Source organism: Stegostoma tigrinum, chromosome 7 (assembly GCF_030684315.1).
Source record: "Stegostoma tigrinum isolate sSteTig4 chromosome 7, sSteTig4.hap1, whole genome shotgun sequence".
NCBI classification, from domain to species: Eukaryota; Metazoa; Chordata; class Chondrichthyes; order Orectolobiformes; family Stegostomatidae; genus Stegostoma; species Stegostoma tigrinum.
Genome location: NC_081360.1, coordinates 103,964,950 through 103,991,193, shown reverse-complemented (window position 1 = coordinate 103,991,193; position 26,244 = coordinate 103,964,950). Strand labels below are relative to the sequence as shown.

General features: G+C 46.7%; 1 protein-coding gene across 2 annotated transcripts in view; it reads right to left on the bottom strand.

Moving 5' to 3' along the window:
- The window catches only part of tmbim1a (transmembrane BAX inhibitor motif containing 1a), a 75,133-nt gene extending 55,737 nt beyond the window's left edge, over positions 1–19,396 (bottom strand). The window contains exon 1 of one of the 2 annotated variants that reach the window (XM_048534770.2): positions 19,296–19,396. The gene's annotated coding sequence lies outside the window, so the exon portion shown is untranslated. Of the gene's footprint in view, positions 1–17,841; positions 17,923–19,295 lie in introns of those variants that run through there. The other variant, XM_059647596.1, reaches the window with a different exon arrangement.
- Between the last annotated feature and the right edge of the window lie 6,848 nt (positions 19,397–26,244).

Sequence of the window (26,244 nt, the reverse complement as noted above, 5' to 3'; positions counted from 1 at the left end):
CCCGAAATGTCAGCTTTTGTGCTCCTAAGATGCTGCTTGGTCTTCTTTAACAATCTGCTATTGGTTTATTTCCCAATCGAGTCATATCTTCACCCTGAACGCTCACATTTACCCTCCCGCTCTCTTACCTTTCAAAGATTGAGAAATACGTTTGGTGCTTCCTTTCTATGCCTTTCATTTTCCCAGTGTTTCTTCGCTGCTTATTACAACTCTTCCAGTCCACTGGGATCCTGACTTTTCCTCGGGTTTGTCCAAGCCTTTTCTTTTAGCCTATTGTCATCTCTTACCTCACTTGTTGAGGCAGGTTGCTTAATAACACAGATGGAGCTTTTGTCTTTTAAGGGCATTTACCTTTTTTTCGTTCTGCACCAAATAATCTGGCCCCACCAAAGATATTTTTCCCTCCCTAACCACATCTGCTTTCCAGAGGGACCACTCTCTCCATGACTCCCTTGTCCACTCCACAGTCCCCTCAAACCCCATCACACCCGGGACCTTCCCCTGCAACCGCAGGAAATGCTACACTTGCCCCCACACGTCTCCCCTCACCCCTATCCCAGGCCCCAAGAAGACTTTCCACGTCAAGCAGATGTTCACCTGCACATCTGCTAATGTGGTATACTGCATCCATTGTTCCTTTGTTGTGGGCTCCACTACTTCGGGGAAACCAAGCAAAGGCTCGGGGCACTTTGCAGAACAGCTCTGCTCAGTTCGCACTAAACAACTGCACCTCCCAGTCATGAACCACTTCAACTCCCCGCTCCCATTCCTCAGATGACATGTCCATCATGGGCCTCCTGCAGTGCCACAATGATGCCACCCAAAGACTGCAGGAACAGCAACTCATATTCCGCTTGGGAACCCTGCAGCCATATGGTATCAATGTGGATTTCACAAGCTTCAAAATCTCCCCTCCCTCCACTGCATCCCAAAATCAGCGCAGCTCATCCCTGCCTCCCTAACCTGTTCTTCCGCCCACCTATCCCTTCCTCCCACCTCAAGCCCCACCCCCATCTCCTCCCTACTAACCTCATGCCGCCCCCTTGACCAGTCCATCGTCCCAGCACTGACCTATCCCCTCCCTACCTTCCCATGTCCACTCACTTCTACTGGCTCCGTCCCCGCTTCTTTGACCTGACTGTCTCCTCTCCACCTATCTTCTTCTCTATCCATCTTCGATCCGCCTCCCCCCTCTCCCTATTCATTTCAGAAGCCCCTTCCCCTTCCCCATATCTGATGAAGGGTCTGGACCCGAAACATCAGCTTTTGTGCTCCTCTGATGCTGCTTGGCCTGCCATGTTCATCCAGCTCTCACCTTGTTATCTCAGATTCTCCGGCATCTGCAATTCCTGCTATCTCTGTATACTTCCCACTGTTGTCTCGGGATGCATTCATTAACACATCAGCTTAATTAACTGCGATCAGTTTCTCTCTCATCTCATTTGCCTCCCCTTAATTAAAAACATTCGCACATCAACATCTGTTACATAATATGTAAACTGTTCCCATGTATTCATACTGTAACTAATTCAGGCCCGTTATCTTTTCGGTTCTGAAATATTGTCTAAAACATTGTCCCTGAACACTACTGTTTTTACAATCTAAGCTATTTAACTTCTCCCAGTGTATGTGAGAGTTGAAATCTCTCCTTTCTTACAAACTTCCCTCCAGTGCATCATCACGGTCAGGTGTCTCTTCACAATTTTTCATCCTTTGTGCTGTTTTACAGTCCCATTTTTTCTCTCGTGGGATATGGGCATCACTGGCAAGACCAGCATTTATAGCTCATCCCTAACTGCCCTTCAGCTGACTGGCTTGCTCAGCCACTTCAGAGGGCAATTAAGAATCAACCTCATTGCCGAGGCCTGGAGTCGCACGTAGGCCAGGCCAGGCAAGAACAGCAGATTTCCTTCTCCAACCTTCTCGCAGATGCTATCGCTAAGACTACCTTTATATTCCATACTTTAATAATTCAGTTTAAATCCACCAGTTGCAGTGGTAGGATTTGAACCCTGTGCAGAGCATCACACTGGGCCTTTGGATTACGGTTGGGTGACGTTACCAGCCCACCACCATCTCTCCCTCGCTCGCCCACCCCCAGCAAACTCTCCACTATCAGATTAGTAACCATGGATTTCTGCCCAACTTGCTCGATTCCACGTGGTCTGTACAATGGAGGAATGGTTGTGGGTATAGGAAGGTGTAGGAGCTACTACGCAGCTACTCGGACGGTCTGTGCACATTAATCATTGGCTTCCCATTCTGAACATCACTGCTGCACATGGACCTCAAAGCAGCCAGAAAAATCCAAGGGAACGTGGCTAGAAAGGGGAGCAGTTTGGCTAGAACGATCCTGGTGGTGAAAGGGTTATTTTACAAGGCCAGATCACACAGACCAGACTGGACTTCTCTCAAGTTCAGAAGCTTAAAAGGTGATTTATTTAAACTGTTTAAAATGACTAAAAGATTTGACAGAGTACACAGATGAAAACTGTAGCATTTCTCTCATGGGAATCGAGAACAAGAGTGTATCATCCTAAATTCTGAGCCAAGCTGCTCATTGATCATTGACATGAAGAATATCGCACTCCCAAAAAATCTGTCGGGTTTAATCAGGGTTCGGGGATTGAAAGCTGGAAATGTGTGAAGTGAGATTCCCCTGATTTATTTAGGTGTGTAAGATTAGTAATGGGTTACTCAGGCAGATGGATCAAGGGAAAATAGAGATCAGCTATGATCTCATGAAACCACAGAGCAGAGCAGGCTCAAGAAGCTTAATGGAAACCAAAAGAACTGCAGATGCTATAAATCAGAAACAAAAACAAAGTTGCTGGAAAAGCTCAGCAGGTCTGGCAGCATCTGTGGAGGAGAAAACAGAGTTAACGTTTTGGGTCTGGTGACCCTTCCTCAGAACGCTCAATGGTCTCCTCTTGTGCCTGTCCTATGTCAATTCCACTCACTCCCAATTCCACTCCAATTTCTCTGCCATTGACCTCAAAGATTCACTCAACTGCAAGCATATAGCTGTAGGATATAATCTGACCAACATTAATTCACCCAGAGGTCCCTCCGTAGGCCCTGGCTAGGCCACAGCCAGAATCAGTCTGTGCACACCTCAGGGAGAAGGGATTGGCTTTGGAGAGAACACAGCCTTGGACAAGCTCTTGAGGATGTCATAACATTCAAGGCCATGGGCCTAGTGCAGGAATGTGGGTCTAGTATGGCGAGTGTTCTTTGGTGGTACAGACTAAATGGGCCAAAGGAGCTCTTCAGTCCTGTACAATTCTACACCAGTTTCACCAGAATGACACCTGGATCCTGAGGATTGAGAGAGAGAGAGAGAGAGATAGAGGGAGAGAGAGTTTGCATCAGCTAGAGCCATATTCATGGAATTCAGAAAACTCAGGGGTAATGCAACTGGAATTTTAAGGCACACTGCGAGACATTATTTCTGTTGGTTGGGGAATCTAAGACATTGCGGCGGGCTGGCAGGGACCGGAGGGATGGGGGTTCGGTGTGGGGGGAGTGGTGGTGGTAGAGGCAGTGTGGTGGAATGTGAGCATTTGCAATGTGAGAAACTACGACTGGAGTTTCCAGAAGTGAAGTCGGGGGGATGTCACATGAAGCACAGTGGAGGGTAGGGGTAACGATTTGCAGCTGGATAAACTGACCAGGCATTGGGTGAATTGCTCATTTGAGATCAGGGTTTGATTATTTGTTTTGTTGACCGGAGGATGACGAGGTGAAAGTAGAGTGAGGGTGCGCATCAGCAATGAATAGCACAACAGTCTCAATAGGCCAAATGGCCTCCTCTGCTTCCAAAGCCCCGGACTTCAGGGCATGGCTACAACTTTCCGGATGTTTTTTGGAATCTCATCTGCAATGTTCTGTCAGAACTGAGGGCTGAATTGGTCACTTACCACCAGGAGTGTCCTCTCATCAGGCTTACATTAACAAGCTTCTGGGTACCCTATCCTTGACATTTAAAGGAAATCAACGTCAGGCCTCCCTGTTCCATTCCTGGGTCTTGTCTTTCAGTTTTTAAGGTCACATTTCTGTCACCTCCTTTAGCCACAGTCTCTCTCCCACGCTCATTTATATCTGAGACCTCACTCAATGGCGATCAGCCTTGCAGGGCCCATCCCCACCTCCCTAACCTGTTCTTCCTCTCACCTATCCCCTCCTCCCACCTCAAGGCAGACCTCCATTTCCCACCTACTAACCTCATCCCACCTCCTTGACCTATCCGTCCTCCCCGGACTGACTTATCCCCTCCCCATCTTCGGTCCGCTTCCCCCTCTCCCCACCCCCTCTCTGACGAAGGGTCTAGGCCCGAAACGTCAGCTTTTGTGCTCCTGAGATGCTGCTGCGCCTGCTGACTTCATCCAGCTCCACACTTTGTCATCCAAATTGTATTGGTCCTGGCTCAGACTGGAGTGCTCTACAGTTTGATCACAGGATTGTCGGACAAATCCATTCTGTTGGCTTTCCACCATCCTACTTGTCTCCCGGTTACAATGAAGGACCTCCACCTCAATTTCACCTTCACCTGAGATCGTCAGGTTACCCTCACCCCCAGCAGCCTCTCTGTAACCTACTGTCCTCTGGGGCTCAAGTGCAATCACGGAATTGCTGATGAACCACAGTGATCAGTCTCTACCAATTAGTGAGGGGACAACCACAAGGTTGAGAAGTTCTCCAAACTCACACCAAGTCCTGGTCACTCATCAGCTCATCTTTCTCAAGAAGGAGTTGGATATAGCTCTTGGTGCCAAAGAAATCAAAGGGCACGAAGAGAAAGCGGGAACCAGTCACTAAATTCGATGATCAGCCTTGATCATATTGAATGGCGGAGCAGGCCTGAAGGGCTGAATGGCCTACTCCTACTCCTGCTCATTATTTGATGTTTCTTAGACTTCCAGTGGCAATGCTTTGATTTTAAAATCTTTGTGATTAAATCCGAACCCAGCTTCCCTATCTCAGTAATCTCCTTGAATCTCCAACTTCTTGATGCTTCTCCAACTGTGACTTGCTGTGAATTCCCAACTTTGTTCACTCCAACCAGAAGCAATTGAGCCACCGACTGGCTCAGCTCCAAATGCTGGAAACTCCCCTCTCCAGCAAGCAAACTGCTTCTTCAAGAGTAGCTGAATCATTTAAAGGTGTTAATGTCAAGGTACTCGATGCCACAGGTGTGCCTGCATGTGGCACTGACGCTGGATAGAGTTCCAAATGTATCACTTCAAATGTTGACACTAAACAACCAACAGCAACGGCAGGAATTTCAGAGTCAAAGTCATCGTGTCCCCAACATATTCAAATTCCCCTCCAAGTTCAAACTCCTCCCTTTAATGCACTACTTATTCAATGTTTTTTTTAAATGTATCCTTGGAACGTGGGCATTACTGACAGTGTTGATTGTTCATGCCCTTAGCAAGTTGCAATGAGCTGCAGCTTCACAGTGATTTCTTAGTGAATACAGTCACAGAGGAATAAGATCACAGGTGTAGGAGCAGAAGTCGGCCATTCAGCCCACCGAGTCTGGTCTGCCTGTGAGGCAGAGGCGGGTGTATGGGGTTGAATTGCAGATCAGCCACGAATAGCAGAACAGGCTCAACAAACTGCGTGACAAATAGCTTCAATGCAGAGAATAGCCAGGAATCATCAGCGTAGCTGCAGGGCTAGAGTCACATATAGGTCCAGAGTGAGTCGCAATGGCCAGTTCCTTCCACCAAAAGGCCACACATGAAGCATATATGTTTTTACACCAATTCAGCGGCTTCACCATCATCAACGTTCAGATTATTCCTTTCCAGCTTTCCCTTTAAAACCACACTGGGACTCTGAATGCATCCCGGGCCACTTACAATGCAATGGAATTCGCAATCTCCATTGGGAATCTCAATCCACACTGAGATTCCCAGCGCAAATTGAGAATCCCAATGTGGTGCTCAAGTCCCAGCGAGGATTCAGAGTCCCAGCGCGGCGTGAGGTTCCCAGTGTGGATTGAGAATCCCAGTGCAGTGTGAATCCCGATGTGCGTTTCCATTGCAGATTTAGAATCCCAGCATGGATTGAGAATTCCATTGGGGTGTGCAGTTCCTCATGCCACACTGGGATTCTCAATCGCCACTGGGAATCTCTCACTGCACCTGGATTCTCAATCCGCACTGGCAAACGCACACCGCACGCCACACTGGGATTCTCAATCCGCACTGGGATTCACACCACACTGAGATTCTCAATCCACACTGGGAACCGCACACCGGGATTCTCAATCCACACTGGGAACAGCACACCGGGATTCACACTGCACTGGGAACCACACACCACACTGGGATTCTCAATCCGCACTGGGAACTGGATACCACACTGGGAATCACACAATACACTAGGAACACCACAGACTAAGGGGGTGGCCATGGGCACCCGCATGGGCCCCAGCTATGCCTGCGTCTTTGTAGGTTACGTGGAACAGTCCCTCTTCCGCACCTACACAGGCCCCAAACCCCACCTCTTCCTCTGGTACATTGATGACTGTATCGGCGCTGCCTCTTGCTCCCCAGAGGAGCTCGAACAGTTCATCCACTTCACCAACACCTTCCACCCCAACCTTCAGTTCACCTGGGCCATCTCCAGCACATCCCTCACCTTCCTGGACCTCTCAGTCTCCATCTCAGGCAACCAGCTTGTAACTGATGTCCATTTCAAGCCCACCGACTCCCACAGCTACCTAGAATACACCTCCTCCCACCCACCCTCCCTCCTTCAAAAATTCCATCCCCTATGCAATTGGAAATTGCAATTGCTTCGCCACATGCGAAGATCTTTGCATCCTCGCTCTCCACTGGAGTCGTACCCGAGGACTGGAGAGAGGCAAATGTAATTCCTCTCTTCAAGAAAGGAAATAGGGAAATCCCCGCAAATTATAGACCGGTAAGTCTCACATCTGTCGTCTGCAAGGTGTTAGAAAGGATTCTGAGGGATAAGATTTATGACCATCTGGAAGAGCATGGCTTGATCAAATACAGTCAACACGGCTTTGTGAGGGGTAGGTCATGCCTTACAAACCTTATCGAGTTTTTTGAGGATGTGACTAGAAAAGTTGATGAGGGTCGAGCTGTGGATGTGGTGTATATGGACTTCAGTAAGGCATTTGATAAGGTTCCCCATGGTAGGCTCATTCAGAAGGTCAGGAGGAATGGGATACAGGGGAACTTAGCTGCTTGGATACAGAATTGGCTGGCCAACAGAAGACAGCGAGTGGTAGCAGAAGGAAAATATTCTGCCTGGAAGTCAGTGGTGAGTGGAGTTCCACAGGGCTCTGTCCTTGGGCCTCTACTGTTTGTAATTTTTATTAATGACTTGGATGAGGGGATTGAAGGATGGGTCAGCAAGTTTGCAGACGACACAAAGGTCGGAGGTGTCGTTGACAGTGTAGAGGGCTGTTGTAGGCTGCAGCGGGACATTGACAGGATGCAGAGATGGGCTGAGAGGTGGCAGATGGAGTTCAACCTGGATAAATGTGAGGTGATGCATTTTGGAAGGTCGAATTTGAAAGCTGAGTACAGGATTAAGGATAGGATTCTTGACAGCGTGGAGGAACAGAGGGATCTTGGTGTGCAGATACATAGATCCCTTAAAATGGCCACCCAAGTGGACAGGGTTGTTAAGAAAGCATATGGTGTTTTGGCTTTCATTAACAGGGGGATTGAGTTTAAGAGTCGTGAGATCTTGTTGCAGCTCTATAAAACTTTGGTTAGACCACTTGGAATACTGCATCCAGTTCTGGGCGCCCTATTATAGGAAAGATGTGGATGCTTTGGAGAGGGTTCAGAGGAGGTTTACCAGGATGCTGCCTGGACTGGAGGGCTTATCTTATGAAGAGAGGTTGACTGAGCTCGGTCTCTTTTCATTGGAGAAAAGGAGGAGGAGAGGGGACCTAATTGAGGTATACAAGATAATGAGAGGCATAGATAGAGTTGATAGCCAGAGACTATTTCCCAGGGCAGAAATGGCTAGCACGAGGGGTCATAGTTTTAAGCTGGTTGGTGGAAAGTATAGAGGGGATGTCAGAGGCAGGCTCTTTACGCAGAGAGTTGTGAGAGCATGGAATGCGTTGCCAGCAGCAGTTGTGGAAGCAAGGTCATTGGGGTCATTTAAGAGACTGCTGGGCATGTATATGGTCACAGAAATTTGAGGGTGCATACATGAGGATCAATGGTCGGCACAACATTGTGGGCTGAAGGGCCTGTTCTGTGCTGTACTGTTCTATGTTCTATGTTCTATGTTCTATTCCCAATTCCTCCGCCTCCGCCGCATCTGCTCCCACGATAAGACATTCCACTCCCGCACATCCCAGATGTCCAAGTTCTTTAAGGACCGCAACTTTCCCCCCACAGTGATCGAGATCGCCCTTGACCGCGTCTCCCGTATTTCCCGCAACACATCCCTCACACCCCGCCCCCGCCACAACCGCCCTAAGAGGAACCCCTCGTTCTCACACACCACCCTACCAACCTCCGGATACAACGCATCATCCTCCGACACTTCTGCCATTTACAATCCGACCCCACCACCCAAGACATTTTTCCATCCCCACCCCTGTCGGCTTTCCGGAGAGACCACTCTCTCCGTGACTCCCTTGTTCGCTCCACACTGCCCTCCAACCCCACCACACCTGGCACCTTCCCCTGCAACCGCAGGAAATGCTACACTTGCCCCCACACCTCCTCCCTCACCCCTATCCCAGGCCCCAAGATGACATTCCACATTAAGCAGAGGTTCACCTGCACATCTGCCAATGTGGTATACTGCATCCATTGTACCCGGTGTGGCTTCCTCTACATTGGGGAAACCAAGCGGAGGCTTGGAGACCGCTTTGCAGAACACCTCCGCTCAGCTCGCAACAAACAACTGCACCTCCCAGTCGCAAACCATTTCCACTCCCCCTCCCATTCTCTAGATGACATGTCCATCATGGGCCTCCTGCACTGCCACAATGATGCCACCCGAAGGTTGCAGGAACAGCAACTCATATTCCGCCTGGGAACCCTGCAGCCATATGGTACCAATGTGGACTTCACCAGTTTCAAAATCTCCCCTTCCCCTACTGCATCCCTAAACCAGCCCAGTTCGTCCCCTCCCCCCACTGCACCACACAACCAGCCTAGCTCTTCCCCCCCACCCACTGCATCCCAAAACCAGTCCAACCTGTCTCTGCCTCCCCTAACCGGTTCTTCCTCTCACCCATCCCTTCCTCCCACCCCAAGCCGCACCCCCATCTACCTACTAACCTCATCCCACCTCCTTGACCTGTCCGTCTTCCCTGGACTGACCTATCCCCTCCCTACATCCCCACCTATACTCTCTCCACCTATCTTCTTTTCTCTCCATCTTCGGTCCGCCTCCCCCTCTCTCCCTATTTATTCCAGTTCCATCTCCCCATCCCCCTCTCTGATGAAGGGTCTAGGCCCGAAACGTCAGCTTTTGTGCTCCTGAGATGCTGCTTGGCCTGCTGTGTTCATCCAGCCTCACATTTTATTATCTTGGAATTCTCCAGCATCAGCAGTTCCCATTATCTTTGATACTAGGAACACCACACTTGGGTTCTCAACCCACACTGGGATTCGCACACTGCACTGGTGAGATTTGAATTCACAGCTTCTGAGTCAATGATCCAATCATTCCCATTCCCCGGCTGCATTTGGTGCTCTCTCTGGTGCGATGGGAGGTAGCTCACTGGATAGAGGATGTGATCGAGTGTCTGCAGCACTCACTGAGTATGGGAGGGTGAAGATCCAAAGGACATGAACCATATTGATAGCAATGACAGGATGAGGTGCTCCAGGCAGAGATTCGGGAAGCTACAGGAAAGAAAATCACCTGCACAGTCTTAAAGATAGTCGTCTCCTGAATAATCCCAGAACACTTTAGGGTGGAAATAGGAGGATAGAGCACATGAATATATTGCTGCTGAGTTGATGTAGGTGGGATTCAGCTCTGGGAGAAATGGGACCGATATAAGTCAGATGGTTTCCTGTTAAACAGAACCAGGAACAGTATCCTTGCTGTAAGGTTTAATTGTGGTGCTGGGAAGGGGTTGGGTGGGAACTCGTGGCAATACTTGTCAGAAATGCTAAGGGGCAGAGAGATGACATGTGAAGAGGGAATAGTGGTGTATTCGATAGGGTTGAGTAAGAGGGAATATGAGAAGGGCTGTATTGGAGTAACTGGGTTACTGCGAGAACGTGTGGAGTTGTAAGTGAGATTAGTGAGCTGCAGATGCCAAACAGCCAACGCACAGACCTAGCTCAGAAAGGGCACGACTTGGAAACCGTGTATTTAGGAAAATAAAGAAAGAAACGAGGAGGGATAGCAGTGTTAATTAGGAAGGATTTTATCAAGCTGCAGTGACAGGGTGTCCTACAGCAATCAGCAACAGCACCTATCTGGTTAAAGCAGAAACAGCAGAGGTCCCATGATGTTGCTGGGTGCTTTCTTCCCAGCCATCAATGGCAAAAATCTAGAAGGGATTAATCAGCAAGGAAATTACAGGAAGCTCTCAGAATTAGAGAGCAGTTATAACAGAACATTCATTTTACAAATGTAGACACTTCAAAGACAATCTTAAAGTGTCTATAAAAGTTAACATTAACTTATGGGAAACAGTTGCACAGTCAAGACCGAAGTGATGATTTCATACAGCACAGGGTTAAAATCAGAGGGTTGGAATATAAAAGCAGTGATGTGCTTCTGAGGCTTTATAAGGCTGTAGTTCAGCCCCATTTAGAATACTGTGTCCAATTTTGGGCCCCACCTCAGGAAGGACATAGTAGCCCTGGAGCGTGTCCAGCGGAGATTCACACGAATGATCCCTGGAATGGTAGGTTTAACGTATGATGAATGGCTAAGGATCCTGGGATTGCATTCATTGGAGTTTAGAAGGTTGAGGGGAGATCTAATCGAAACTTACAAGATAATGTATGGCTTAGAAGGGGTGGACACTGGGAAGTTGTTTCCATTAGGCGGGGAGACTAGGACCCATGGGCACAGCCTTAAAATGAGAGGGGGTAAATTTAGAAAGGAAATGAGGAGGCATTTCTTCAGCCAGAAAGCGGTGGGCTTGTGGAATTCATTGCCACAGAGCACAGTGGAGGCCAGGACGTTAGATGCCTTCAAAGCAGAGATCGAGAAATTCTTGATCTCACAAGGAATCAAGGGCTACGGGGAGAGTGCAGGGAAGTGGAGTTGAAATGCCCATCAGCCATGATTAAGTGGTGGAGTGGACTCGATGGGCTGAATGGCCTTACTTCCACTCTTATGTTTTATGGATATGGTCTAAAATCGGACAAGAGGAGCCACTGAGAGAGGACGGACAGAACGATGGAAAGAGAAGGATATTCACTCCCCGTCCCCAAGAAGACTGCAGCTGATTCTGTCACTGCAGGACAGAGGCTGCAAGATGAAGACTGAGCTCACAAAGCACCTGTGACCCCAAATCAGCACCAACACTTGGTTTCCAGCCAGCCACCGACCCACAAGGAAGCATCATCCTCAGCATGAGGGCAGGCCAAGAATGAGAGACACAGATGGTCATGGTGTAACGGGGGACAGGGAACAGCAACTTCCAACAACAACATACCTCCAGTCCAATGAGGGAACTGTCATTGCTGGATCAAGCCTACAGAATCCAGAGGGGTAATATAAGAGGTACAGTTATCACATGGATGACTGCACAATGTTCAGCACCAATCGCAACTACTCCGATACTGAAGCAGTACCTGTCCAAATGGAACAAGAACTGGGAATTACCTCGGCAGGAGCTAACAAGTGAATAGTAACATTCATGTCACACAGATGCCAGGCAATGACTATCTCCGACAAATGACAATCTAATTTCACTGATGTCTCAAAATTGAATGACATCACCATTACTGAACCCCCCCCACTTTTTTTCCCACAGGATAGAGATGTCAATTACTGATGGACATAGGTTTAAGGCAAAACAGGTTAAGTTTAAAGGAGATGTGAGAGGCAAGTGTTTTATTTTTAAACAAAGAGTGGAAAAGTGCCTGGAATGCACTGCCAGAGGTGGAGGAGGAGGGGGCACAATAGCAACATGTAAGAGGCATCTTGACAGATACAGGTAGAGGCAGGGAAAAAAACAGATATGAATCACATAGAGACAAAAAGATTTCTGCTTTCAAAAGCATCATGTGTCGGAGCAGTCTTGATGGGCCAAAGGGCCTGTTTCTGTGCTTTACTGTCTTTTGTTCAGTTCCAAGAGGAGACAGAACAAAGTTAATCCCCTCTCTCACACCCTCCCTCCCCCTGTGCAGGAGGGCAGTACAGCAACATCCAAGACAGGAGCTGGAGTAGGCCATTCAGCCCTTGTAGGCTGTTCCAGCATTCACTTTGATCACAGCTGAAACATAGTACATCAATTGAGAAGGTAGAAATTTCACATCATTCCTTGTTTCCAGGGAAACAGATTTTGGGAAAGGCACAGCATCTCAGAAATCCCTGAAGCTGTGGAAATTGGATAGGCTGGGCATTCAAAGAGCTGGCAAATGAGGATGGGCACAACTGATGATCAAGATAATAAAATGTGAGGCTGGATGAACACAGCAGGCCCAGCAGCATCTCAGGAGCACAAACAACTGATGATCCCCTGTTGACAATCTGCAGAGTGCAGAGAATCAGAACAGGCGTGGAGTTTGTTTAGAGTTCCATCATCTGACTGACCACTTATGTAAATTCCTATCCTCTGAATACATGTCAAATGTTATAACGAGTTCTGCAACTTGCAAACAAAAAATGCTCAACAATATGTTTCTTATTCACTCATTGGATGTGGGTGTGTTCACTGGGAAGGCCTGCATTTGTTGCCTTCCCCAAACTGTCCTGGAATTGAGAGATTTGCTTGGTCAAATGCAGCAAAGAATCAACCACAAAGCTGCCAACTTGCAGCCGAATAAACCAGAGCAGATAAAGATGAGGTTTTTCCCGAGAACTGATGCCAGTTTCATTGTGACTGGTACTGAGACTGCCTTTTAATTCCTCATTTTATGAAGAGAGTTTATCTCAGCAGCTGCTCGGGTGTGACTTTTACCCCTAACCCATAGCTTTCGCAGCAGCCTCCAACACAGGAACTAAAACAGTTTTCCTTCAATTGTGTTTTTAGTACCAGATTATACGACAGCGTACACATGAAAGCACATTCCTCAGCCAAAAAGATACATACACTGGAATTACAGTTAACACCCAGTAAATGACTAAGTCACAATGAGTCATCAACTTTGGCTCTGTTTGAGTGGATCGAAGAGCAAATATAGAAATCCTGACTCTGTGGCCTCATCCAGACACGTAACAAAATAACCTCAGCTACGAGGGAAGCGCCGCACTAAAGGGGGGAAGCCGTGCCGTCGGAGGGCCAGCGCCGAGGGAGCGCCGTGCCGCCGGAGGGCCAGCACCGCTCCACGGGCGGGCCAGCGCCGAGGGAGCGCCGTGCTGTCGGAGGGACAGCGCCGAGGGAGCGCCGCGCTGCCGGAGGAGACAGCGCCGAGGGAGAGTTGCACTGTCGGAGGGTCAGTGCAGAAGGAGCACCGCGCTATCAGAGGGCTCGTGCTGTGGGAGCGCCGCAGAGTGTGTTGGGGGGGGGGGGGGGGGGGAAGAGAGATCGTCAGTGCTGAGGGAGCACCGCACTATCGGAGGGTCAGCGCTGAGGGTGCGGGCACAGTCGGAGGGTCAGTGCTGAGGGAGTGCCGCACTGTCAGATGGTCAGTGCTGAGGAGCGGGCACAGTCAGAGGGTCAGTGTGGAGGGAGTGCCGCATTGTCAAAAATTGACAGACAACAATGCCAATCTTCCAAAAGAGTTTGCGAACTGCTCTGGACCATCCCAGAGTTGGGTATGACGCCATGTTAATTTGGGAATTGTCCTGAATGTGACTGGCATCACAGCCAAGTGGGTGTCTGCAGGAACAGAGAAACTCTCAGTTAAACAGGCCCCAAGAACGTTAATCTCCGTACTGTACAAATTTCACCATTCCCTACTCACGCCCTCAACTCTCTACTTTCTGACATCCGTGTCCTCCACTGTTACCACACAGTTCCCTCAGAACAGGACCTGTCTCCGTCACTATTAAACCGGTTCCATAAATATCATCTCTTTAGGACCAGGAACCGGAAGGAGGCCATTTAGCAACTTGAGTCTGTCCAGCTTGAATAAGATCATCGTTTAAAAATCTCACCTCCTTGCCAAATGAAGATAAATGACAGATGTGGTACTTTTTTTTCTGAAGGAGCTTCCCACTCTTGCAGCTAAGTGTGTCCCTCTACAAACATTCAATCGAAGAAGGATCTGAAGAAGTTTTGGACCCGGAACAGCAACTCTGATTTCTCTTCACAGATGCTGTCAGAACTGCTGAGCTTTTCCAGCAATTTCTGTTTTTATTTCTGATTTCCAGTTTCTGCAGTTCTTTCAGTTTTTTTATTCAATTGAAGCTGATTGTGGGATCTTGCTCTGCACCAACCAGCTTCTGCATTTCCTAAATTACAACTGGAACTACCCATCAAAAGTACATAATTAACTGTAAAGAATACAGGATATCTTTATTGCCATGAAAAGAGCTGTAAGAATTCTGGTTGATAATTCACTTTCAGGTTTAACAATGAGCTCACCTCCACAGTGAAGCAGAATCTATTAGACAGTTAGTTGGATTTTAACACCCTCCCCACACCAGACATCAATCATAACAGAAGTTACAGTTGGGGACTTAGAAAACCTGAAGGTGATCATGAAGGGACAGCATAGTTTTGTACAAGTGAAATTGTATTGAACCAAGGTATTGGAGTTCTTTCAAGAGGTGGCATATGTTTCAGATTAAGGGAGGCCTGTAAATGTACTGTATTTAAATGTCCAGAGGATGTTTGATAAAGTGCTACATCAGAGGTAATTGTGGAAAATAAAACAGTGTAGTGTAGGGGTATCTTATTCACATGGTTAGACGATCAACTGTCAATACAATGTGTATAAATGGGTCTTTATCTGAATGGCACAAGCGGTGTCTCATGGGAATCTGTTCTGGGGCTGCACCTTTCGCCAGTTTCCGTCAATCGCTTGGAAAAGAGGAGCTGAGGCACAGTTGCTAATGTCACAGATGACACAAGCACATGGAGGAAAATAGGTTGTGGAGAGGAGATAAGGATGTTGCAGGTGTGTTTGATAGGGTCATTGACTGGGCGGAAATCTGGCTGATAGAGGAAAACATGGGAAAATGTCAAGTTGTTCACCTTGGCAAGATAGCAGACTCCTACTTCAATGGAGGATAACTGCAGAAGGATCTAAGTGTTCTACTGCAAGAGTCACATAAAGTTAGTATATAGGTACAGGAAGTAGTCAGGAAGGCTAGTGGAATTCTAGCTATTGTGAGAGGAATAGAACTGAAAAGTTAGGACGTTATGGTTCAATTATACAGGGCATGGTGAGCCAACACCAGGAATACTGTGTGCAGTTTGGTTGCCTTACTTAATAAAGGGTATGAATGCATTACAGGTGATTCCGAGGAGTTTGACTGATTGAGGGAGTGTTGCACTGTCAGAGGTACTAAAGTTCAAATGGGAGAGTAAACCAAGATCCCATTTGCCCTCCCAGAGGATACAGGAGGTCCCAGATGCGCTATTTTGAAGAGCAGGGGAGTAGTTACTGTCCTAGCCAATACTTACCCTTCATTCAACATCACAAAACAGAAATCATAGATTCCCCACAGCGTGGAAGCTGGCCATTTGGCCCATCAAATCCACATCAGTCCTTCAAAGAGCACCCACCCCCATTCTATGCTATCCCTGTGACCACGCATTTCCCATGGCTAATCCACCTACCCTGCACATTATTGGCTGTGGGAGGAAACTGATGCACCCAGAGGGAACCTACACAGACACGGGGAGAATGTGCAAACTCCACACAGACAGTCACCTGAGGCTGGAATCAAACCCAGGTCCCTGGCGCTGTGAGGCCGCAGTGCTGACCACTGAGCCACTGTCCTGCCCAATGACCAGACAGAAATGATTATCTATCTGGTCATTGTCATGTGGCTACATGTCGAAACTTACAAAATCCAAAGCTGCTGGAAAAACTCAGCAGGTCAGTTCTGAAGAATAGCTTTGAAGAAGGATTACTGGACTCAAAACGCTAAATCTGTTTCTCTCTCCACAGATGCTGCCAAACTGCCGGTGTTTCCTGTATTTTGTTTTAGATCTCTAACATTCAAGTTCTTTGTTTTATTTTGTGTTTACAAACTTGCTCATGAATGAACGAACTGCCCTATTTCCCAATTCACAACAGTGACTGCAGTTAAAAGAAGTACTTTGTTCTGTTTGTTGTAAAGTGCTTCAAAATTTCACATGGCTGTGAAAAAAAAACACCAGAGAAATACAAATCTATGTCGAGGTCGGTTGGCTCGCTGAGCTGGTTAGTTGTTCCGCAGATCTTTCATTACGGTGCTTGGTAACATCCTCAGTGCAGCCTCTGATGAAGTGGTGTATTTTCCCGTCGGGTTTTTAAACTCTGGGGTCCGTTGCAATGGATTGCCACACTTCCAGGTTTCCTTCATGGAGTGCCATGCTTCTAGGAATTCTCGTGCTTGTCTCTGCCCAGCCTGTCCCAGGATCTTGGTGTCGTCCCAGTTGAAGTCATGGTTCTCCTCGTCCACGTGGATTGAGATGAGTGCGTACTGGTCATGTTTTTTGTAGCCAGTTGGTGTTCATGTATCCTTGTTGTTAATTTCCTTCCTATTTGCCCGATGTTGTGTTTTCTCCATCCACTCAGCCCAAGAATTCCTCAACTCCATCAAAGTCATAAAGATAGAGGACGACGAGACCATGATTTTGTTTGATGTCACCGCTCTATTCACGTCAATAGACATACCACTAGCAAGGGAAACAATGAGAACAAGAAAACGACCCCAGTGAAACCATCTGCAAGGACAACATGCTTAAACTACTGGACCCATGCCTGACCACCCACTTCACCTTCAACAGCCAAACGTACGAGCAAATCAACGGGACACCCATGGGATCGCTATCTCCGGACTCATAGCAGAAACAGCGAAGCAAAGACCGGAAAGGACTGCCCTTCCGCAAATCCAACCAAAACTGTGGATACGCTACGTAGATGACACCTTCATCAATAAACGGACCAAATTAGAAGAGAGACACAAACTCATAAACAACACCCTCACCAGAATAAAATTCACCAGAGAGGAGGAGAAGAACAAACAGCCCCCATTCCTGGGCATCATAGGAGAGCACAAGACAAATGGGGAACTGCAAACAAAAGTACATACAGACCAGGTATTGAAATTCATTAGTAACCATCCTAACACACAAACGAAGCTGCATGCAAACACTATTTAAAAGGGCAACAACACACTGCAGCAACATGGAACCAAGCCAAGAGGAGCAACAATACCTCTTCCAAGTGTTCAAGGATAATGGATATCCAAAGAACTGGGTCAGGAGATGCCTACAGGAACAGCATCAGAAAGATTCTACATGCCCAGACACACTCATCACCCTACCCTACATCAGGAACACGTCTGAACTCACCACAAGACTTCTACGACCACTGGGCATCAGAGTGGCACACAAGCCCACGTCAACGCTCTGACAAGTGCTCACCCGAACTAAAGGGCCACTCCCCACCATGGACAGGACCAATGTCATCCACAAGATTCCCTGCAGAGACTTCAAGAAACACTACATCAGACAGACAAGAAAGAAACTAACAACAAGAGAACATGAACACCAACTGGCTACAAAATAACACGACCAATACTCACTCATCTCAATCCACACGGAGAAGGAGAACCACCACTTTGACTGGGACAACAGCAAGATCCTGGACAGGCTAGGCAGAGACAAGCACGAGAATTCCTGGAAGCATGGCATTAATAAACACATTGAACTCGATCCCATATACATTCCACTATGGAGGAAACCCCGACGTGAGGCAATCCATCGCAACAGACCCCAGAGTTTAAAAGCCAGGCGGGAAAACACACCGACACTTCATCAGAGGCTGCACTGGGGATATCACCGAGCACAGTGACGAAACGTCTGCAGAACAACAAACCAGCTCGGAGAGCCAACCATCCTCAACACCCACACCCAAGCTACAGATCTACTCCAAAACCTTAGAAAATGCATATCTATCTTTCTTTAAAGTTCAAGTGGCTCAAACTGAAATATTGCACAAGACTGGCCAGCAAGAATCTGAGACTGAATTTCAACAGAAGGCACAGTCATCCCAAGTTGCTCAGGAAAGGACTGGCTAAAGACAGTTGTGGCGAGGCTGGACATATAGTAATCATTATAGAGTCATACAGCACAGAAACAGCCCCTTTGGTCCAACCAGTCCATGTCAAACAAAATCCCAAACAAAACTAGCTCCACCTGCCTTCTGCTGGTCCACATCCCTCCAAACCTTCCCTATTTATGAACTTATCCAAGTGTCCTTTCAATATTGTAACTATATCCTCATCCGCCACTTCGTCACTCCACGTGAACCACTCTTGCGTAATTTTTTAAAAAAATCTCTCCTCTCCTTAAAAATATGCCCCCTAGCCTTAAAATCCCCTACCTGACATTCACCCAATCTATACCCCTCATGATTTTATCAACCTCCGAAAGGTCACCTCTCAGCCTCCTATGCTCCAGTGAAAAACAGTCCCAGCCTATACAGCCCTGCACTTAATAACGCAAACCCTCCATTCCCAGCAACATCCTATTGGAACAGTGACTGTTGACAGCACAGTGGGCAGGTTGGAAAGGCAAAGGGGTCGGGGGGGGGGGGGGTAGAGAGACCAGGGGATGGGTGAGATAGTGTGGAAGGGGAGAGTAGTATTGAGGAAATGGGGAGGGTGGGGAGAGAAGGAGGTGTCGGCCAGGGCTGGAAGGAGGGCGTCCCAGCTGCGAAACCCTCAGAGGCCAGAAGCAGCCGTGGCTTGGCCTGAAGTGAGCTGCTCCTCGCCAGAATTTGTTCACCCGAAGGATCGAAACTATCAGCCGAATCTTGATTGCTGAACCTCTCAGCTGGGCAGCCTCACTCTCTTTCCGAGTAACAACTGTTTCTTTTCTTTTGTTGTTTCTCTCGAATTTTGTTTTTGAAAAATAAAGTTCCTTGAGGATCTGTTTCGGGTTTGAGATGAACCCCCGTACACCCCGCCCCACCCCAGGACAGCGAAGAGAAACTTCCTCTAAAGTTCAGCACGAGTTGGGGAAGTTTGAGACTTACCAGGACCGCTGCTGCTTCTGCTCAGGGCTGGAGGCTCTCGGTTGCCCTGCCCCTGTCTCTCTGGGTGGGTCTCTGTCTGTCTGTCTGGGTGGGTGTGTGGGTGGGGGCCAGCGGCCAGCGAACGCCCCCTGCCGGGCTTTGGGGGACTCTCAATCCGCGATGTTGAAACCGAAGAAGAGAAGCGAATGCTGTAAATGTGTGAAGAAGGGAAGGAACATCGCAGGCTCACCGGACCCGAAACGCTAACACTGAGATTTTTTTTCTCCTTCGCAGATGCTGCCAGACCTGCTGAGCTTTTCCAGCAACTTCTACTTTTGTTCTCAATCAGCAACAGCCGCTGTGGGGGAGCATTCGGCCCGTACAGGCTGTCCTAGCTCTTTGGTCGAGCAGTCCAATTGATGCCAATCCCTCTGTTCTTTTGAAATCATAGACTTTTATATTGCAAAAGGAGGGCATTCAGCCCACCGTGCCTGTACTGGCTTCTGAAACAGCAACCCAGCTAGTCCCACTCTCCAGCCCGATTTCCATATCCCCCTGACTTCATCCCTTTCAAATATATTTCCAGCTAACTTTTAAAACCTCCTGCTGAATCTGCTCCATCCCTGCCCCAGGCAGCACACTCCAACTTTTAATAACTCTGAGCAAAGAAGTTTCTCCCCATCTGCCTCCCAACTTTCTATTGGAGTCACAGAGCACAGAATCAGATCCTTTGGCCCAACCAAACATAATCCCAAATTAAACTAGCCCCACCTGCCTGCTCCGGCCCATATCCCTCCATACTGTTCCTATTCGTGAATTTATCCAAAATGTCTTTTAAAAATTGTGACTGTGCCTGCATTCAGAACTTCCTCGGGATGTTCATTCAATACACAACCCATTCTCTGTGCAAAATTGCCTTGTTTTTTTATTTTAATCACCCCCATCTCACCTTAAAAACATGCCCCCTTGTCTTGAAATCCCACATCCTTGAGAAAAGACGGTCACCATTAATCTTATCCATACCCCTAAATATTTTTTAAACTTCTGTAAGGTCACCTCTCAGCCTCTCTCCCTCCAGCGAAAAAGTCTCAGCCTATCCACCCTTTCTTTATAACTCAAACCTTCCATACCCACCGACATCCCAGTAAATCTCTCCTCAACCCTCTCCAGCTTAATGATATCCTTCCTATAACTGAGCGGCCAGAACAGCACACAGTAGTCCAAAAGAGGCCTCACCAGTGTCCTGTACAACCTCAACATGAAGTCCCAATTCCTATACTCAAAGGATTGAGCAATGAAGGCAAGCGTGCTAAGAACCTTCTTCACCACCAAACTTCAAAGAACTATGTACCTGAACCCTTGGGTCCCTCTGTTCTGTAACACTATCCAAAGCCCCACCATTAATTATATAAGTCCTACCCTTCTTTTGTGGTACCAAAATGCAATATTTCACATTTTTCCAGATTGAACTCCATCTGCCATTTTTCGGCCCATCGACCCATTTAATCAAATTCCTTTGTAATCTTAGAAAACCTTCTTCACTGTCCACTATGCCACCAATTTTCGTGTCTTCCACAAACTTACTAACCATGCCTTCTGTATTCTCATCCAAATTATTTTTACAAATGACAAACAAGAGGAAGCTGATGGGATCCCTAGTTCCTGACATACCAACTAGTGGAAACAGGATATCATTTTGCCTGCTATTAAAGTGTAACATTAATGTGTAAGGTCTCATAATAAACAAATAACATAGATCCCCAGGTCATATACATCCAAAAGGTAAAGATATCACATCGCACTTTGAGACATCTGGTGACTCGACAAAGTGCAACATAAAATCTTTCTTTTATTTTCAGTCTCATATTTAATTTGAAGAGTTCACACTGAGTAGTTCAATAACTAGAGTCAAGGATGTCTCAGGTGCTTAGGACATACTGAAGAGGGAGTGTGAACAGCCAGACATCATGTTACACATTGTGTGATGATACCAGGGCTTTAAGAGGTATATTTTTTATGAAGAGAGGTTGACAGAGGTGGAAAGTAGATTGGTTGAAGCCAATAAAGTAAACAGCTTGTGAGGCCTTGTGGTCATTTGTTAAAATTGGAGCAATAGAAGCAGCATGAAGAGGTGGGGTCAAGCTGCCACAGAACCAGGATTTTAGTTTAATTTTCAGTAGCTATTGGGGCTTGGAAGCTGCTGCAAACACTTGGGTTCTCTTTCTGTCTCTGTCTCTGTCTTTCTCTCTCTGAGTTCCCTGTTGATGTTCTTTCCATCTGGACTGGAGAGTTGCATGTGAGACAACCTAATTTACTGAATTTGTCTCTGCTAAGGGTGCGTTTAGAGGATGTTACTGTATTGGAACAATTGCTGTTTAGCCACAGTCCAAAGATGTGCAGGTTAGGGTGGATTGGCCATGCTAAATTTCCACAGTGTCCAGTGATGTGCAGGCTGGGTAGATTAGCAATGGGAAATGCATAAGAAAAAGTTGGGGATAACAAAGTGTGGAGCTGGATGAACACAGCAGGCCAAGCAGCATCTCAGGAGCACAAAAGCTGACATTTCGGGCCTAGACCCTTCATCAGAGAGGCTTGGCTATCTAGGCTGGTATATTTTGAGGGGGTTTGGTCTGGTCTTGAATAATTAGTACCAGTGACATAGGCAGGAAGAGTGACAAGGTCCTGCAGGTGAGTTCAGGGAGCTAGGCTATAAGTTAAAAATCAGGAGCTCCAAACCTGCTGTATTTCCCCAGAAATTTCTGCTTTTGTTTATTTCAGCTTCTAGCAGTTTTTTGTTCATTTTACATTTGCAAATTTGTTAGTGTATGAATGAGCTGCCATATTTCCCAATTCACAACAGTGACTGCACTTAAAAAATACTTTGTTTTGTTTGTAGTAAAGCGCTTTAAAATTTCCTGTGGCTGTGAAAGAAAAGGCAGAGAAATGCAACTCTACCTCTCTTTAAAGTTCAGGAGGCTCAAGCTGCACAAGACTGACCAGCAAGAATCAGAGACTTGACCTCAATAGGAGGCAAGGCCTTTCTAAGCTGCTCAGGCAATGGACTGGCAAAAGACAGTCATGGTTAGGGGTGGACAAATATTAATCATTGTATTGAAAGAATGACTGTAGACAGTGCAGGAGATAGATTGGAAAGCCAAGGGGGTATGGAAGAGGAGGCGAAAGGTAGAGAGAGGGGAAGCAAGATGAAATAACTCTACGGAGGCCAGTATCCTGTCACCTCGTCACTCTTTATTTACACATGGAGAGCGCTTGATACTGGTCCAGCCAGCACTCAGTGAGAGAACCTCAGACACTCCAGGTTTGTATCTATCAGCCAGGGCTCCCTGATTGGACCAAGTTAACAGCCCCAATCAGGGAACTCATATTCTACGATGTCCACCTGACTAACTTCATTACAATCATGACATCCCACCCTCTTTAAGCCTGGAGGCATGGGCCTGTTCTTCTTCTTGTAGCCTGTTGTGGGGCATTTTCACACCTGGCCCGGTTTCTCCTGTACACAGGGAGTGTGTACAGGACCATAGCTTGCCTCTTCAGGCCAGAGCATCTCAGAGGAAGTTCATCCTCTTCTTTGGTTGGTAAATGTGTTGAGGCTGTGATGCCTGCCGTGTCCATCTTAGACTCCTAGGTTTCTTTGGTGCTAGATGGAGGAGAACCTATGGGTTCTGACGGCCTTTCACGCTCTTCTGAGGGGCCGGGCATGTGTTACTCCTGCCCTGTTCACCAACTTGCAGCTTTAATGCGGTCCATGTGCTTGTTCAGGACCGCCTCACCTGCCTGAATTTTGTACGTCACAGGACCCAACCTTGTGTCGACTATGCATCTTACCTTTGCATGGCCATTCCCTGAAATAAACTGTCTCTCTCACTCAGAGTCTTGTGTCTGGCATTGGCGTTCCTGATGCCATTTTGCCCTCTCCCCTACCAGGTCCAGGAATTTCATGCTTAACCAGGTGCGGAGTCTTCTTCAGCTTTCTCAGAGCGAACAGAACTTCTGACAATCCTGTTTACATCTGTGGCCAGGGATTGCTGATTGGACCCTATTAACAGCCCCAATCAGGGAATTCCTATTCTATGAGGCTCTCTTGGCTGAATTCATTACAATCGCTACAGAGTGGTAGAGGAAAGCGGGAGGAGAAGGATTGAGAGGGAAGGCAAGATGTTCTCATGTTGGGATTGGTCCCAGTGCCACATGATCATGTGGAAAGGAATAGGAAGATAGTACAGCTTAACACAAGGCTAAAGAGCTGGTGCACGGGGTATGGTGTCAGACTTTTGGACCATTGGAATCTCTTCCAAGACAGGTGGGACCTGTACAAAAATAATGGATTACATCTTAACTGAGTGAGCATCAACATCCTGGCAGGGAGGTTTACTAATGCACCTTGGGTGGATTTAAACTAATAAGGCAAGGGAGCTGGAATAAAAGCAGTAGGTCAAAAAGTGAGCAAGAAGTAGAGGTTAAAACAGGCAAGGCTAATCTAACGACCATGGTGAGGGAAGGAATCTTAAAAGATTAAAATGTGAGTTGAAAGTTGGAGTAAATGATAGAGATGAGCCTCAGTGTTATCAGGGATTAATAAATAAAGATGAATGTGGAAAGTGTAGTAAAAAGAAAAAGACAAACCAAAAGGACTTACTTCAAAACCTTGTATCTAAATGCACACAGTGTTCGGAATAAAGTCAATGAGCTGACAACACAAATGGAGGCAAATGAGCCCGACCTTGTGGTGCTTACTAAAACATAGGTACACGAAGATCAGAACTAGGAGTTAAATGTCCAATGGTACGCAGTATTCCAAAAGGAAAGACAAGAAGGAGGTGGAGTTCAGACATAACGGGAACTGCAGATGCCGGAGAATCCAAGATAACAAAGTGTGGAGCTGGATGAACACTGCAGGCCAAGCAGCATCTCAGGTGCTCCTGAGATGCTGCAAGGAGGTGGAGTTGCTTTGTTGATTACGGATACTATCTAGGTTGTATTAAGAAATGATATTGGCACTAGGGGCAAAAATGAATCAGTCTGAGTAGAAATAAAAATCAAGGGAATGCATATTCTGGTAGGAGTGATTTATAGGCCCCCAAACAGTAGACAGTAGACAATAGACAATAGGTGCTAGAGTAGGCCATTCGGCCCTTTGAGCCAGCACCACCATTCATTATGATCATGGCTGATCATCCACAATCAGTATCCTGTTCCTGCCTTATCCCCATAACCCTTGATTCCACTATCTTTAAGGGCTCTGTCTATCTCTTTCTTGAAAGTATCCAGAGAGTTGGCCTCCACTGCCTTCTGGGGCAGAGCATTCCCTATATCCACCACTCTCTGGGTGAAGAAGTTTTTTCTCAACTCTGTTCTAAATGGTCTACCCCTGATTTATACTTCTGAAGTAGGGCATAGTTTAAACTAGGAAATAATGACAGTTTGTGTGAAGGACACAGTGGTAATTATGGGTAATTTGAATATGCATATTGACTGGATTGATCAACTTGGCCAGGGTAGCCTCAAATAATGATTCATAGTGTATATGAGGGATTATTTGTTAGAGAAGCATGTCATGGGGCCAACCGGACAAGTGGTTACTCTAGATTTGGTTTGATATAATGAGGAAGGAAGGATGGAGAAATGGAAAGGGTGATCACAACATGCTAAAGTTTCAAATTCAGATTGAAAGAGTAAAGACAGAGTCACACACAACAGTTTAAGTGTTGGGCAAAGATAATTATACAGACCTGAGGAAGGAGATGGCCCAAGTGGACTGGGCAAAAATGTTAAAGGGCAGGGCAGTTGAAGAACAGTGGCAAATGCTTAAGGAGATGCTAAATACTTCTCAATTAAAGTATATTCCTGAGAGGAACAGGAATTGTGAAAAGGTGAAAAATAATCTGTGCCTTAACAAGGAACAGACTGATTCCAGGGATGAAAGGGTTATTGTGTCAGGAGCAGTTGAATAGCTTGGGCTTGTACTCACTGGAGTTCAAAAGAATGAGGAGGGGATCTGATTGAAGTATTCAAATGCTGACAATGATTAATAAGGTGGATGTTAAACTGATGTTCAACCTTGTGGGTCAGTCTCAAACAAGAAGTCATAGATACATACCAAGAGGAGGTTGGTTCAAAACTTAGATGAGGAAAAACTATTTCTCTCAGTGGACTGTGAATCCATGGAACTCACTGCCCTTGGAGAGAAATGGAGGCAGAATCAATCAGCAGATTGAAGAATGAAGTAGATATGGTTCTCAAGAAAGGCCCTTCAAAGACCCCTCCCAACCCAAATATAATGTCTTCTGACCTCTTCCATTAGGCAGAAGTTACAAAAACTTAAATACATGTACCAACAGGCTTCAGAACAGATGTTATTAGATTTCTGATTGGACCTCTCAAATTCCAAATCTAATGGAGATCTGGCTTTTGTGCACCTTCTTTGCAGCCCTAACTTTGTATTCCTCGCTCTGTTCAATCACCCTATGATCTTTGTATGGTATGATCTGCCTGTACTGCACTTGAAACAAAACCTTTCACTGCACTTAGGGACATTTGACAACAATAAATCAAATCAAATCAAATCAAAAAGCAGGATAAAGAACTATGGGGAGCAGACAGGAGAGTGGAGTTGAAACCAGGATAAGATCAGCCATGATCATGTTAAATAGCATAGCAGGCTTGAAGGGCTGAACCTCCTATTCCTGCTCCTAATTTCTATGTTCCTCTGTTCTCTCCTAAGTCTTGGTCAATATTTATCCCTCAGCCAATGTCACTGGTCGTGATCTTGTTACTGTTTAGTTTTTGTGCACAAATCCATTCCATGTCCTGTGTCACGGTAATTCCTTCAAAAAACCCTTCATTGGGTACAGTGCATTCAATGACATCCTTGGACATGAAATGCATTTTACATATGCAAACTCCTCTTTCATGCAGTAGGGGTCAAAATTGTAAAAAGTGATGATGT